The 14,848-nt window shown below is 42.1% G+C and overlaps 1 pseudogene; it reads left to right on the forward strand.

Moving 5' to 3' along the window:
* Positions 1-13,546: 13,546 nt before the first annotated feature.
* Positions 13,547-14,087, forward strand: LOC100757774 (annotated as a pseudogene).
* Positions 14,088-14,848: the final 761 nt, after the last annotated feature.

The following is a 14,848-nucleotide window of genomic DNA, read 5'->3' on the forward strand; positions in this document are numbered from 1 at the left end:
GCCATAGCCACAAGAAGAATAAAGGCATCAGACGTCCCCATCAAACAAGCTCCACATATTCCTTTACTACCTTTGTCTCGCCATTGCCGGGCCTCACACAGACCCGATGCAGGACAGTCAGCCCACAGAAAAGAGGCAAGGGTTTCTTTTATCGGAGATGCTGTCTCTACCACTCAGGACCTGGTGCCAGATATGCTATGCATTTCAGAACTCATCAGTCAGCCTTTGGAAAGGATTCTGGAGTGGATGGTTGCCATGTGATTCACCCTTGACCTTCCAGCCCCTTTCCCTCACATCAACTTCTAAATATGGACAGAGTTAAGTTCTCCCTCAGGAACACATGTGACTGGGTAACAATCATCCCCAGAAAGTGACTTAGTCCAATCCCATCAGAATGTGAAGAGTGAACAATTGCTGTGTGACTGGGTTGGTGTCAGTAGAACTGGGACACACAGCTGGGGGCCAGGGCCAGGAACACATCGGCGTGTTTGATTCACTCATCAGTCAGTCTCTGCTTCTAGAGCTTAGCTTGTTTACCTCCCTATCAGATGAGTTCATTTGGGGTGGTGAATAGAAAAGTCATTTGCAAATAATAATTTAAACATAATCGACATGATACAGAAAGCAAACATACAGTCATCATATGGAATACATATTGTTTTCTGGTCCCATATGCCTCCTGACTGTCATATCTAGCTCTTCAGGTGCAGATTAGATAAGTTTAGAAACGTGCCCACAAGTCCAAAGATCTACCTGACGAAGAGACCCCTTTCGTCAGCACAGCTATTTGTCCCACCCTATTGACTTGGGGTGTTCCCTCTGACATTTAACATAATGCTCTTTGGCTTTTGTTCTAGATTCCTTAGGCTAAAATGTCTTTGTGAGAATTGACAAAGGAAAAAAGAAGAATACAGTGTCCCCACCCAAACTCTTGCACATACATCCAAACTCTGGTAAGCTCACTCTCCAATGTGGAGTGGAGTAAGTGATTCAGTGACAAAGGTGGGTGTCATTGTTGAGTAAAAACAAACAGGGATCTCACCCCACAGGACATTTATGCTCTGCCATTCCCTATGCCTCTAGGCTCACTTCCTTTCAAACACCACACACTTTATAGAATGTGTCACCTGGACTGAGCCCCACACGGGCTCTGTTTCCCAAGCAAGCTGAAACAGTGGGTGTTTAATTACTGTTTTTTATTACTTCCTAGATGTCAGCACTCTGAGAGGAGTTTTTAAATGCATTGGCTCACTCAATTCATTAGTATAAACATGTACAGTAGCATCCCCACTCTACTGATGTGACTACTGAAACCAGCAGAGTCCAGACCTTGCAAATGGCTTCATGCGGAAGCCACTAATCACAGCAAGGCAATGGATTCTTTGTCAGCTCTACGTTTTGGTTAGCCACCAATCTATTTGACCTGAGCATGCCCATGGTGCTGAGCGAAGAATCCATGCAACTGTAGTTCCCCAAGAAGGTTGCTCAACGTTTCTATGGCTCTCTTAAAAAGGCAGATGTCAGTCCTCCAGGTAGCATATTGAGGTATGTGAAAGGGCTAGATCACATGTCATGTTAGGTATATGTTATTTTACTGTGCACATCCTAGGCATGAAGGAATGCCAGGGATCATTTAATAAAATGATAGCATGTATTGAATCTATCCATTTTAACACTTTATATCATCGAAGAATACCTATGTGTATCCACTCATTTTGTTCTCATCACCATTAGAAATTATTCCTAATGAGTGTCATCAAGATTCATTGAGCAAATGGACCAGCACTTGACACAAGGCCTATTGTATTATATGCCCCTGGTTATCTATTGCCAATTATAACTTAATACTTCGCAGTTGGTGGACAATGTGATCCATTTCTTTCCAATTGTTCAAAGATTTCCAAAGGATGGAGACTCCTGAATTACGTTTTATTTTAAATCTTTTTAATTTTTATTTAAAACAATCTTTTTTATTTTACATTCCGATCCCAGGTCCCCCTCCCTCCCTTCCTCCAGTTCCTCCCACTCCTCTCCCACCCCACCCCACATCTACTCCTCAGAGAGGGTGAGGCCTCCCATAGGGAGTTAACAAAGTCTGTCACATCACCTTGAGGCAGGACCAAGCCCCTCCCCCCTGTATCTAGGCTGAGCAAGGAATCCCTCCCTTTCCCTAGTGCATGAACTGGCCTTTTAGATTACTTCTTTTTAAGATTGTCATTTTATTTTTATTTGCATGTATGCATTGTGTGTGCATTTGTGCAGGTGTGTGCTAGTGCACACAGAGTCCAGAAGACATTTGAGCTCCTGAAATTAGAGTCATGGGAAGTTAAGAGCTGCCTGGCATGGGTTCTAGGGACCAAACTCCAGTTTTCTGGAATTGTAGCAATCACCATTAACCACTGAGCCCTCGCTCCATCCTGGAGTTCTGCGTTTTCATGATATATTTTGTTCCTTCAATTCGGTGATCTCTTACTTATTTATTCTGCTTGCTTGTTTTTTGGTCAACGGTCAAACATGTTCTTTTGCACTAATTGCCTTGTTTGATAATAGGGTGGTAACCTGGTATGGGGATAGGGTGGTAATCTTCCTCCTACTCTGGAACTCAGGGTGACACAATACTCATTGCTAGCACATCTGAGAAGGGGACAATGGAGTTTCCTTGAGGCTCATGGCTGCCTTTGGGACATTCAGTGAATGGCTTTGGAGAGTGGTATCAGGGCAGACAGGAAGTCTGCTGGAAGAAGCATCCTCCAGGAATCCAGGTGACAGGGGATAAGGCATTCATCTCCATCCACTGAGTCACTGAAGAAAATATGGCTTTTCTTCCCTCTATGAACTCCAAAGGCTTCAAAATGGCCTCCATCTGTTCCCCTGATGAGACCCACTACATGAAGCTGTAGGAACTTCTTGAGGAGATGGAGGCCTGAGATACTTATTTCTAGTCAGTTTAAATACTTCGTCAGTCTCACAGTTCAAAAAAATCTTAGATTACTCTTAACAGTTAACCCCAAAAGGAAATCAAAAATACCCTGGAGTATGGCCTTGGAACTCATTCCTTGGTGATCATCTGAACTGTTAGACACTGACCAGGGACTGCCTCCATCATGAGTATGACCAAGCCCAGGAGCTCCAGCCTTTGGGGACAGAAGAAGAGTCCTTAGAGTCCTTCCTCATCATCCTTCCTGGGGTTACAAGAACTCACTTGCAAAGTGGGTCATTTGAGTCCAGGAAGGAGATGACCGCTGTCGTGGAAGGGTGTTTGGACACAGGCCAATGTAAATGTCTGGTAGGGTTATTTCAAAGATGAGACTGGCTTTACAGTGAGCAACAGCTTCGTTGTGGTGTGCATGTTTCCTTTAGGGAAACTCAGAGGCAAGAATACAAAATTAATTATTTCTATAGAAACTGGATATGTGATGAGTACCCACAAAATAAATACTGTACTTCAGTAAGCAGGAGCTCTGAAAGGAAAAACACAAAAAAAGTTCTCCCCTAATACACATTCTCTCTCTCCCTCTCTCTCTCTCTCTCTCTCTCTCTCTCTCTCTCTCTCTCTCTGTGTGTGTGTGTGTGTGTGTGTGTTCATGTCTTTGTCTAACTTTCTGCCATTCATAAATACACCACCCACAACGTCCACAAAAAATATTTATTTATATAAAAAACAAATGTTAGTTTAAAATCTGGGGGTAAAGAAGCCAAATGGGAGAGAAATACCTAAAAAAGAGGACAGTTGTTGTCATAACATACTGCCAATTACCCATCTTGTCAAGGGGGACATGCTCAATGGAGCAGGTAGGGTGGAATGAAAAGCTGTGTGATTAAGCTTTACCACTCCCCATTTCATATGCTGACAGCCTCACTCCTAGTACTTCAGAATATTACCTTATTTGAAAACAGTGTAATGTTTTCAATGAGATCATCAGGATAGCCCTCACTCTCTAATATGACAGGGAAAGTCACAATGTGTGGGATTTGTATGTAGGATATGCAAAGAGGGAAGAGAGTCAAAGAGAATCGTAAAGCTCGGGTCATCTACAGGGTGAAAACAACATTCGTGGTAGAGTCTCTCCTCTTGGCCCTCATAAGGAACTATTCTGCTAACAATTCAATGTCTGCCTTCTGGATCTATGAGAAAATAGATCCTTGTCTCTGCCACTAGGTTGCAGTTGCTATAGCAACAATATGGTTAGAAGCAGCAACACCTTCATAGCCTCTAGGAGTCAGGCTCCTGAGAATTTACAACCCGCCTCCTTTCTGCAAGTAGACATATGTAAGTTGTATCTGGTCTAAGAGTTCAGACCTCTCTGAGCACATTCAACAAGACCTGAAGAGTAAGCTTGAGAAAACTCCTGATTAACTACCAACATGAGCTTCTCTCATCTAGGAACACAGTGAACAATGCACGGCCAGGAAGTTTTGTGGGTTTATTCCTTCATGGAGGGTCTGTCCTGTGCTCATCTGTGCACCCATGATGGAACATTATCTCCTGACTGGCTATAAACTCCCAACAAAGGCAGCTTAGAAATGTTATGACTTACCCTCTCATGACACCAAGGGAACGAGGAACAGGAGAACAGGGGAACTGGAAAATCACTCTATTGACTGATAAGCATGGCCTGTGTCCTAACTCCAAAGCTGGAGTTTTGTGCTGTATACCATACTGGCTTCTTTCCATACAGAAATGATTCTTGTGGGATGGTTATTTAGCTTTGTTTTTGTTTTATTGTTTTCTTTTTTTGAGACAGGGTTTATCTGTGTAGCTTTATAGATCAGGCCTGCCTCGAACTCACAGAGATATGCCTGTCTCTGCCTCCCAAACACTTGGATTAGAAGTGTGTGACAACACCAACTGGCTAGCTTTGATTTTTAAGACAAAGTCTCATACTAGCCTCAAACTCATGATAATCCTCTTGCCTGAATCTGTGCCTCTCCCTCTTAGGGATTGAACTCAGGGCTTTGTATATGCCAGGCAAGCACCCCACCACTGAGTTGCATCTCCAGCTCTGGAAGTGATTTTTAACACGAGAAAGCTAACAGTGTTCCCTTTGTCTGCAGAGATCTCTTCATGGAGTGAGCTTTGAGGTCACCTCACTCCTCTGTCTATCTGCGCAGGTGGTTTGCCAGTTCCCATTCAACACTTACAAGGGTAGGAAACTTCCTCCTCTCTTTCAGACAGCTCTAATGGTTACAAATCCCTTGACACAAACCCAGAAAACCATACCAGGCTGTTGAGGGTAAGGACTTTTTCCCCTTTGTGTTTTAACATAAGCTGCTGCCCAGGGTCCTTAGTCTTCCAAAGGCTCTTTGATGAATACAATGATGCCATTCATTCAGCTGATACCTCCTTTCTAATGGGGACCATAGTAGTACAAGCTCCTTTCTGGGTAGTGGGGTTGGTTCCTAGGTCTTTTGGACAGACAAGCTCAAAGATGGAGCAACAATTTTCCTTCAAAAGAATCGGTGGTGCCTCTGCATTGAAGAACTGTTACCTCAAAGAAAAGCAATAGACCTCTCTCTCTCTCTCTCTCTCTCTCTCTCTCTCTCTCTCTCTCTCTCTGTGTGTGTGTGTGTGGGGGGGGGTGAGTCAGATGACCTGCTTGGGTTTTTCCACATGCTCGAGATCCCCCCACCCCTGTCCCAAGCATCCTGTCAAGAGAACCACCAGGAGGGTAATGAGTTAACATCCTTCTACAGCGCTTTCATCCATGAGATTCCCTTTGGGTATAAATCTCTCTTTAACGAATAGCTATGGATACCCATGCATAGATGCTTCTAAATCCAATGAGGGAAACCTAAAGAAGATCAAAGCTTTGGAAGCCTGCACTGGGCCACTGAACTTCTTTGGGTACCATGTTCTCATTGATGTATGCAAGAAGACTGAAAAGGACAGCTCAATCCCAAGTGATGAGTATTCTAAAGGTCTACAGTCTGAAGACACACACTGCCACCCACCAACCCTTTCTCAGTCAGAGGACAGTCTCAGGAGATGAGTTAAAAATAACTGCTTTAGAAACAGTATTCTTCTCTGGACAGAGCTGGTTTAGACTGTAACCATAAAGAACTGTTTCCACATATGGGCCAATCATTTTAACATGCTCTTTTCCTTTAGTCCTTCAAGTTGTGTGAAATAAGCAGCAATCACCACTAGAAATGAGAAAGCCAAAGTTTTGGAGGAGCCAACTCACTGGCCCACACTTACTAGCTGGTAAATGTGAAGTCAATGTTGCAAATCTAAGTGGGGTAACACCAGAATTGTCAGTCTCTGCGGTGTATCCGTGCCATGCAGAAAAAAAAAATACATGTGTTACACACATTCATAAACCCTTATGAGCACATTCATAAAATCACAGGGAAGAAATTGAACATCTTCATTCCCCTCGCCATCTCTGTATAAATATTGATATCAACATTGAAATCAAAACATATATTAGCATATATATGATCTATAGCCATACATAGCTCTTATTCCATAGGTATTTCCTTTATGAATGAAGGGTCCTTCTTACGTGATAGACTGATGGAAGTCATTATTTCTAAGTGAGAACCTAGAAGACAGTGGACAGGCCAGATGCCTCAATGCCCCAGACATTCTCAAGGTGAAAAGAATTGACTCCAACAGCTGTCCTTGACATGAGTGCTACAATGTATGAACCTGTGTGTACACAAACACATACAAACACGGGAGGGAATGTGTGAGGCCAAGACTAACATTTCACTACTAAACAGTGAGGCAAACTTTGGGTCTTCACATTCTTCACAAAACAATTTGGGACCAACTTTGTCACTTAGAATACATCATTTTCCTCAACATATTTTACTCTTAGATGAACCAATTAAAATTTCAAAAATTCTTTTGCAAAAAAAGCCACACTCTATTAATCCACTTCCAAGCCAGCACTTATTTGACATTTCCACCAGTAATTATAAAACAACAAATGTGCTTGACTTAAAAGCACCATTAGAAAGGAAAAGAGATAATTCAGTAAGTCTATCCTAAATAGATATAAATAGATACAGATTTGTAGATATGGATACAGATAGAGACACGGATATACAAAGAAATGATGACACATTCATGAAGGGGGTGTCCTGCTTTGCTTTCTTTTGATGTGATAAAGACCATAACCAAAAGCAACTTGGGGCAGAAATGGTTTCTTTGACTTACAAGCCCCAATCACAAATTCCTATCATTAGGGGAAATCAGGGCAAAAACTCAAACAGGAGAAGAGGCAGGAACCATGGTAAAAAGCTACTTCCTGGCTTCCTCTCTTTGGCATGCTCAGTTTGCTCTTTTGTATAAGCTAGGACCATTTGCCTAAGGGTGACACCACCCACAGTGGGCTTGGCATTTCCACATCAATCATTAATCAAGAAAATGTCCCACAGACTTGTCAATGGGCCATTTGATGAAGACATTTTCTCAATTGTGGTTCTCTATTCCCTCTTCCCAGATGACTCTAGAGTCACACACACACACACACACACACACACACACACACACACACACACACACACAATGACCAGAATAAGGGATTTCAGTGCCACTGCGGGAGGGGCATTTTGTTGTTGTTTCGTTTGTAGTGCTTTTGTTTGGGACAGAAATGAGAAGGTGGTGGTGAGTGGAAAAGTATCGAAACATTACTGGATATATGTGGCAGAGTTCTGCACCGAATTTTGAAGCAGTGGTGCTCTTGAAAAATAATGTTGAAAATGTGGTGCCAAATTTAAAAAGTAAAATAAATCTATGCTATAATGCCATTTTGTAAAATAAATTGAATCCCCCCAAAATAACCCACATTTGATATGAATCCAAGCATAATGACATGAAAGGCACATGTGAGAAGTGATTGCCTGTGAGCATACAAGGGGGTGAATAAAACATCATTGTGGGAACCAGTGTAGAGAAAAAAAGGTCAGATTTCCTTCTAGAGAGATAAGATCACTTACATTGCTGCTTACAGTATGAATGAGTATTCACCATTTTCCATAATATTCCCATCAATCAATATTATGAAACTTAGGAAAGATTTTCCCAAGCTGATGGCTACCATCAGACAAGTTGTCAGTCATAATTCACTTTACATTTCTGCGTCATTGTGCTACAGTGTGTCTTCTTCCATAATTCAGGTTAGTTTGTATTGCCAGAAAGATCTCATGCTCTTCACAAGCTTACCAGCTCCATCAGGATAATCTGTTAGAAAAATGTTTTCGACTATTCAAAAGCCCGAATGAAAATGAATGTGGGTACCATGTTACCGTCAAACCCTTCCTGCAGTTTGAAAGTCTTGTGTCCCAGTGACCCCATGATCTTTCCAAGGCAGGAGCCCATCTGGGCTACACTGGTATGCCCTCTGCATGCTCAACTCATTTCAAACTGTTTTAACCACACTCACATTTAATAGATCAAAAGATGCGTTCTTTCTTCACTGAGCAACTCAGCCCTATGGAGCTGTCTCCAGGAGCCCTTTTTGTTTAACGAGGCTTTTGTTTTTTTCTTTTTGAGCTTCCCTCCACACCCCTCCTTTTTTTCTTTTCTTGGAAGAACTTGATCTTTTGCCAGAAATAAATGAAACGCTGGCTCCAAGTTCAACTCAGAATTTACTAGCTGATAAATTGGAAATGGAGAGTGGGCTGGGAAATGGAGAGAAAGTGTATCGAGGGAGGGAGGGAGGCTTTCATTTGGGGCAAGTTCAAACTTGGACCTAGAAACTCATAAAATGCCAGATCTGTGCTGAGTCACGTGGAGGAGGAGGTCAGGGGATGAGGCTGGCTCCCTGCCAGCCACACGCTCTGCCCAGGTTGATGAAGAGCCTGCAAAGGAACCATGGCAGGGTTATACTTTCAGTGTTTTAAATATAACGTTAGACATCGCGTGCCTGACACAGAACAAGCAAATAGCCTAGATCTCTGTTTTCATCAGACTAGCGCCTGAACATACATGTTTCTGGGAGCTGACTCCTACTCAGCTTATCCTAACTTCACCCACTCTGACCCTGCCTACCATTCTCCCATCCTCCAGCAACTGAGTCTCTCCAGATGCCTCCAGTTAACAGGGAGTAAAGTGGAGCCTTGGGGGGAACATCAGAGCTGAGACAATAAGCTTTCCTAAGATGATGGGATGATGGTGAAATTCATTCAAGTAATCCCCCAAGCGGTCTTAGGAGATAAGTGATACTATGTCCATTTTCACAGGGAAGGAAAACGAAGTGCTCTGATTTCATCAACTTCTCTCAGCTGAGCAAGCTGGAAAACACAGGCCGAGATAGGACTCTAAGAGGTCTGCTCCATTCCCCCTATTCCGTGTGGCCTCTCAAGCACCTCTGTATACCATTATACATCAGAGGTCAAGCACACCTTCATGCTCCAAAGCCTTGGCACTTGATATTGTCTTTTATGACGAGGAAAGGCAGCAAGGGCAGTTCATTTTGACCCTTCAGTAGCTCTCACACCGTTTTCTTGTTTGAATCCGGATTCTTGGACCATTTTGACATTCAGATCTCTGTTGTGTTTTGTTCTGCTTTCTCACCACATTTTATTAGGAACAATTTAAACATGCAGAAATGCTGTGAGAATGGTTGGCGAACCTACATGTGCTCACCATGAGACCCACCTGCTAAGATTGGTTCAGTCAATTCTGTCCATTTCTCCATTCACCTACCAACTCCATCGTGCCCTACACATATCAAAGTTAGTTGCACACATTAGCACATGAAGTATCTCAACACTTCTGTTCCCTAGTTTAGGTTGCACAAAATAAGCATCATGCCTAACAATCCAGTGCTATGCCAAGCACTTTCTGGGTGCCACATAACTTGATCCTGATGGAAATCGTATGTGGTCCCTGCAGTTACTACCTTCATCTTACAGATAGTAAGGCTGCATGTCAAAGGACACAGGCCGGCTTAACATGTGCTTGCTAAGTATCCCCCATGGACTTTTTTGCATGCACAAAATCTTTTCCTCCATTGTCTCTTCTGATACCTCCTAGGGCCAATAATGTTGCAGGTGAGGAAACAAAGACTTAGAGAGAATGGCCCACCACACAATAACCATTAGAACTAGAGTGAATTGAGCATGCAAAACTCCACTCTGCTCAACCTCTCCATCGGCTACCATATTCTCACTCTTTGCCTCTACTTACATCAGGCCTCAAGGGCAAGAGTCAGGAGTGGGAAGATTCCGGGCCAAAGTACTCTAGTTGCCAAGAAAATTGAGAACAGACACTGTTAGCTTTCCATTGCTGCAATAAAATATCTGATGTAAACAGCCTATAGGAGGAAAGGTTCCTTTGTGCTCAAGCTTCCAGAGGTTTCAGCTCACAGTCACTTGGCCAGTTGTTTGAGGCCAATGTAACACTGAACTTACACCACAGTGCCACTGTACTCTTTGCTGTCAAGTTAAGGCTCACACAAGATGCCCAGGAAGAAAGGACAGTGCTGTCCTTTCATATAAGGTGCCTATCTCTCCTGGGCTGTATCATAGTGTAACGAAAGACACAATGGCGGATGAGGGGGGATAGGACCACTTTTATCCCAATTGCCCCAACATGGGCCGTGTCATATTCACAGTTATTTACACATCTCATTGGATCCCTATAGCAACATAAGTGAGAGCTAACTGTCAGTGTCCTCACCATTTCAGATGAAGAAACAGACTACAGAAGCTTAATGATGAATTCAAGGTCACACTACCCGTAGAGAGAAAGAATGGCTGGTTCCAAATCTAGTGTCATTAGTGGGGTTGAGAGAGCAAGGGCAGACACAGCATTTCAGTTTTGTTTGTTTTGTTTTGTTTCCCCAGTCTAGTGTTACATTAACTGGTGTGTCAGGGTTAGTGAGTAAAGACATCCAAGGAGTCTGAGAGATTAGCCAAGCCTAACACTGGAAGAGCCTGGCCACTTTTTAAATGACCTTTACTCCAGAGAGTTGTTTGATACAGAGCTGTGGCTCCAAGCACATGACCAGGTTGACACTGTCTGGGTCCTAAGTACAGCCAACCACCAGTTACTGGCTATGATTTGGAGAATGTGGCAACCTCTCTGTGTCAGTTTTCCTCACTTGCAGTACAAAGAGGATTGTACTTAGGCAAGAAATAGTTGTTAGGACCAAATGATATTTTCTAGATAAAACCTTCAACTGGCACAGTCCTTATCAACAGCCTGATACAGAAGTATCTTAGCCTGCTATTTATGTGATGGGACTTGTGTACATTGGGTTACTCATATGACTTCGGGGGCAGATGTTTATTACAAACACAGGGTTTTTCGAGGTGTCCAGAAACTCCCCAACTATGTTGTAGAGTGTCCCAGATCTGGAATAGCATGCTTTACTTTAGACTCTTGCTTCCAGGGCACATGACTAGCCCAGGGTTTAAGTGCTTTATGCCACTCTCACTTTCTTCTTCCTTTCTTCTCTTCCCTTTGTAGGTAGGAGATAAGAGTTCATCGTATTCCTCTAACCATGATCAATTACCTATTTAATTTGTTTATTAATTTCTGTTGATCCAAATTCCTGCATTCTATTTCTCTATTCCTCAACCCCATAGGCAATCATTCCCACTGGGCTTAATTTATATTCATCTCTTGATTTGTATGTGTTCTTTAAAAATATTTTTTTTTAGTATATGTATTGTCAGTTTAAAAATACTTTTACGTATCTTTATACTTCTTAATTCTTGTTTTTTTAAACAGGATCTCACTATATAGCCCTGGTTGACCTGAACTCACGCTGTAGGCCAGGCTAGCTTCACATTCATAGAGATCCATCCACCTTCTTCTGCCTCCTGGGTGTTAGAATTAAAGGTATGTATCACCATGCTTGTCTTTGCTTCTTAATTCTTCTCTAGCCATGTTTTAAATGTGTCTGTGTTATTGAATGTTTATCCAGGTTCCCTGTTCTGTCTCTTACACAGTTCACATTATGTATTATAGTCATGTTGTTACCTATCTAATTTGCATTGGTAGATTTCCATATTACTATCATTACAAATACCACAATGAGCATATCCCAACACATCCCGTCTGGACTTTGCTGAGATGTTCTTGGGTTGCCTATGTGAGATCCATGTTAATTTGTCTAAGTAGTGTTAGACTGCTCACTAGCAAACCTGTTCCTGGCAACCCTCCCAGTAGCATAAATCCCAACTCTACATCGCACGCGTAACATGTTGCTGTTGCTGTTTCTCAGCTTTGACAGAATTACCATTTAGTCATTTTTCAGATCTCTCTGTGGCTTCTTATACTTTGGATTCTCACTTAGGCCATTATGACATCTGTTTGTCCTTATAATTCTTTTTAGTCTCTTTAAGTATTTTCTTATTACTTGTGGCTTTTGTTGCTTTCTGGAGAAGAATATCCATGGGCTTCTTTGTGCTTCTGTTTTACCTGCAAACATTGTGACTGTCTCCATTGGTTATTATCCAGTCCAGTGAACTTCAAGGAGGCAGAGTTCTTGCCACTTAGATAGTCTTTAGAGATGATATCTATACTGGGTAGAAAGATGTCTCTGGGTGCAGAGGGCCTCATGGTATTGACCAGACTATTCCTGCAGAACAAGTACATATCTGCTAAGGACTCTTGCCAGGAAAGGCATTCAGAGTTTCACAGATTGTCCAGGATATACATCCATTCAGTATTCTATGAAATTAATCAAAATTTGCCTGTCTTGATGCAAGCTGGCTGAAATTATTCAGCAGGAACAGTAATCTTGTGGATTGTTCCACTGTGGACACAGAAATAATCTTCTAGCTGCCCAGTGATTGTCTTTGGCCTCTCTTTTCCTTCCTGCCTTATTTCTACCAATTCACACATGTGGTGTTGAGGAAATCCTATCTTATTGCAGAGGATCTGTCTTTCTCTCGATGCATTATTCTTCCCTGGCTCCATTTTGGCCTGATACAAGCAGCATTTTTCTTTTCACTTTGAATGTAACTTCTGTTGGCTACCCACTGTCCTCCATTCTGGAACAGAACCCCTAGCAAAGTCTCCAATCTTCTGTCATCACACACTCTACTTTATTGTAATTACTGTTTTGCCCTACAAGATACAAGCAACCTAAGGTACAGCTGCACCTGTCCTGTTCACCTGTCTTGCTGACTGATGGACAAACTGTGCTTCTAAGGGGCAGAGTCTAAATCAGTCCAGTTATGAGGACTGAGGGGGAAGGAGAGATCCTGCATCACCTACATCACAGAGTTTGATATATGAACTTAATTGTTTTAATATTATAAGGTTCTAAAAGTTATATGAAGAGCATTAGACAGATCTTTGGATAGCATTGTGCCTATTTAAAAAGATTTAAAGGCTAACTGTTGGAATAAGGATAAAATAATTCTCAAATCCTAAGATAATTTCTTTGAGTCTTGTTGCGCTATAGTTTATGATTTGAACTAGTTATACAAATTACTAGTCAAGTTCTATTTCAAATCAAACAAAATATCTGAACAGAGTAATCTTCAGGCTCCTGTCCATCACCAGCATTCTGTTGATCCAATCTTAGACTTAGTTTCTAACCTAGTAGATATTCACCTGGAAACTAAATGGTTACCTATGCAACATGTGGTTAGATATGTTTGCAGTCTGGGTTCTGCTAGGTTCTGCTATGTGATGACAGAGATGGTTGGTATTCATTCCGGCACGGGTCAGGGTTGAATTCTGGGAGAACATAGTGACTCCAGCATGGTTGTATGGAGTGGTGCAAACATGGCAGGCATTTCTCTCCAGGAACTGAATCCAGATATAGAAACAGACAATGACAGAGAGAATTGGAAGGGAGTGTATAATATGTGGTGGTGGAAAGTGCATTTGAAGTCATTAAGCTAAAAGGATAGACCCATGGGCTGCTGGGTTAAGCGAGAGTGCCCTCACTGAATCCATGAAAAACCTAACTTAGAGTCATCCCATGTCAACAATGGTGAAGGGAATATATAGCTCTGAGAACGAAGTCTTTGCCAGTCAGTCTCCCTGCATCTTTAATGTTCAGCAATTAACCAGCATCATCCACCAGAATCTAAAGGCTGACAAGGTTGCTCAGCTCTGGAAGCATGCAGAAACCCTGGGGGATGTGCAGAAGGATCTAAGGGGCCTGTGACTGCCAAGTCCTAGGTTGGAAATCCCAAACCTACAGTGTGATTAATCAAACCTTTAGTCTTTAACTTGTATATAGTTCACAGTTGGTTTCTTCCCTGATAAGTGATAGGAGCTCCCAGATCAAAGCTCAGGCTTGTTTGCTGCTTGTCCTCCAAGCTCTTGAACAAATAAAGTTAGCTTCTGCAGTGTGGGAAGAGAAAAAAGAAAAGAAAAAGGTCTCACACAGCAAGACAGCTTTATTAAAGTAATAGGACATATCAGAAAGGGTTACATTGTCAAGGTCCACAGCAAACCACGTGAGTGAGGTACTCCAGGGGCTAATTATCCCCTGGAGCTTCCTTTAAAGCCATTCCAGGGGAGAAGGATTTGGGTTACTAATGGGTGTAGTAAATGTGGGCTTTTGTTTTTTTGGGGTTTTCTTGTTTTTTTCTTTTTTTGACTGAAATATTAGGTTATATAATCATTTTTTCTATGGCCTATGTCCATTTCCATAATGCATGCAATTTTAGCCATATGCAGTATACATTTTTATAATTATACATAGGCACAAGATGTAAACAGGAGATTCTCCCAAAAAAATTTACTAGAGAACACAATTTTGCCTTGTTATGCACCTGTGCACGCGCACGCGCGCACACACACACACACACACACACACACACACACACACACACACAAAGTTCAGACCAGATCAACCTTTCTATTCCTCATATCCAGATGTATTTAAATAGAAATTATTTGTGTGATTGTTGTTAGAGGCAA

This window comes from Cricetulus griseus, chromosome 2, assembly GCF_003668045.3.
Source record: "Cricetulus griseus strain 17A/GY chromosome 2, alternate assembly CriGri-PICRH-1.0, whole genome shotgun sequence".
In the NCBI taxonomy this organism is placed as follows: Eukaryota; Metazoa; Chordata; class Mammalia; order Rodentia; family Cricetidae; genus Cricetulus; species Cricetulus griseus.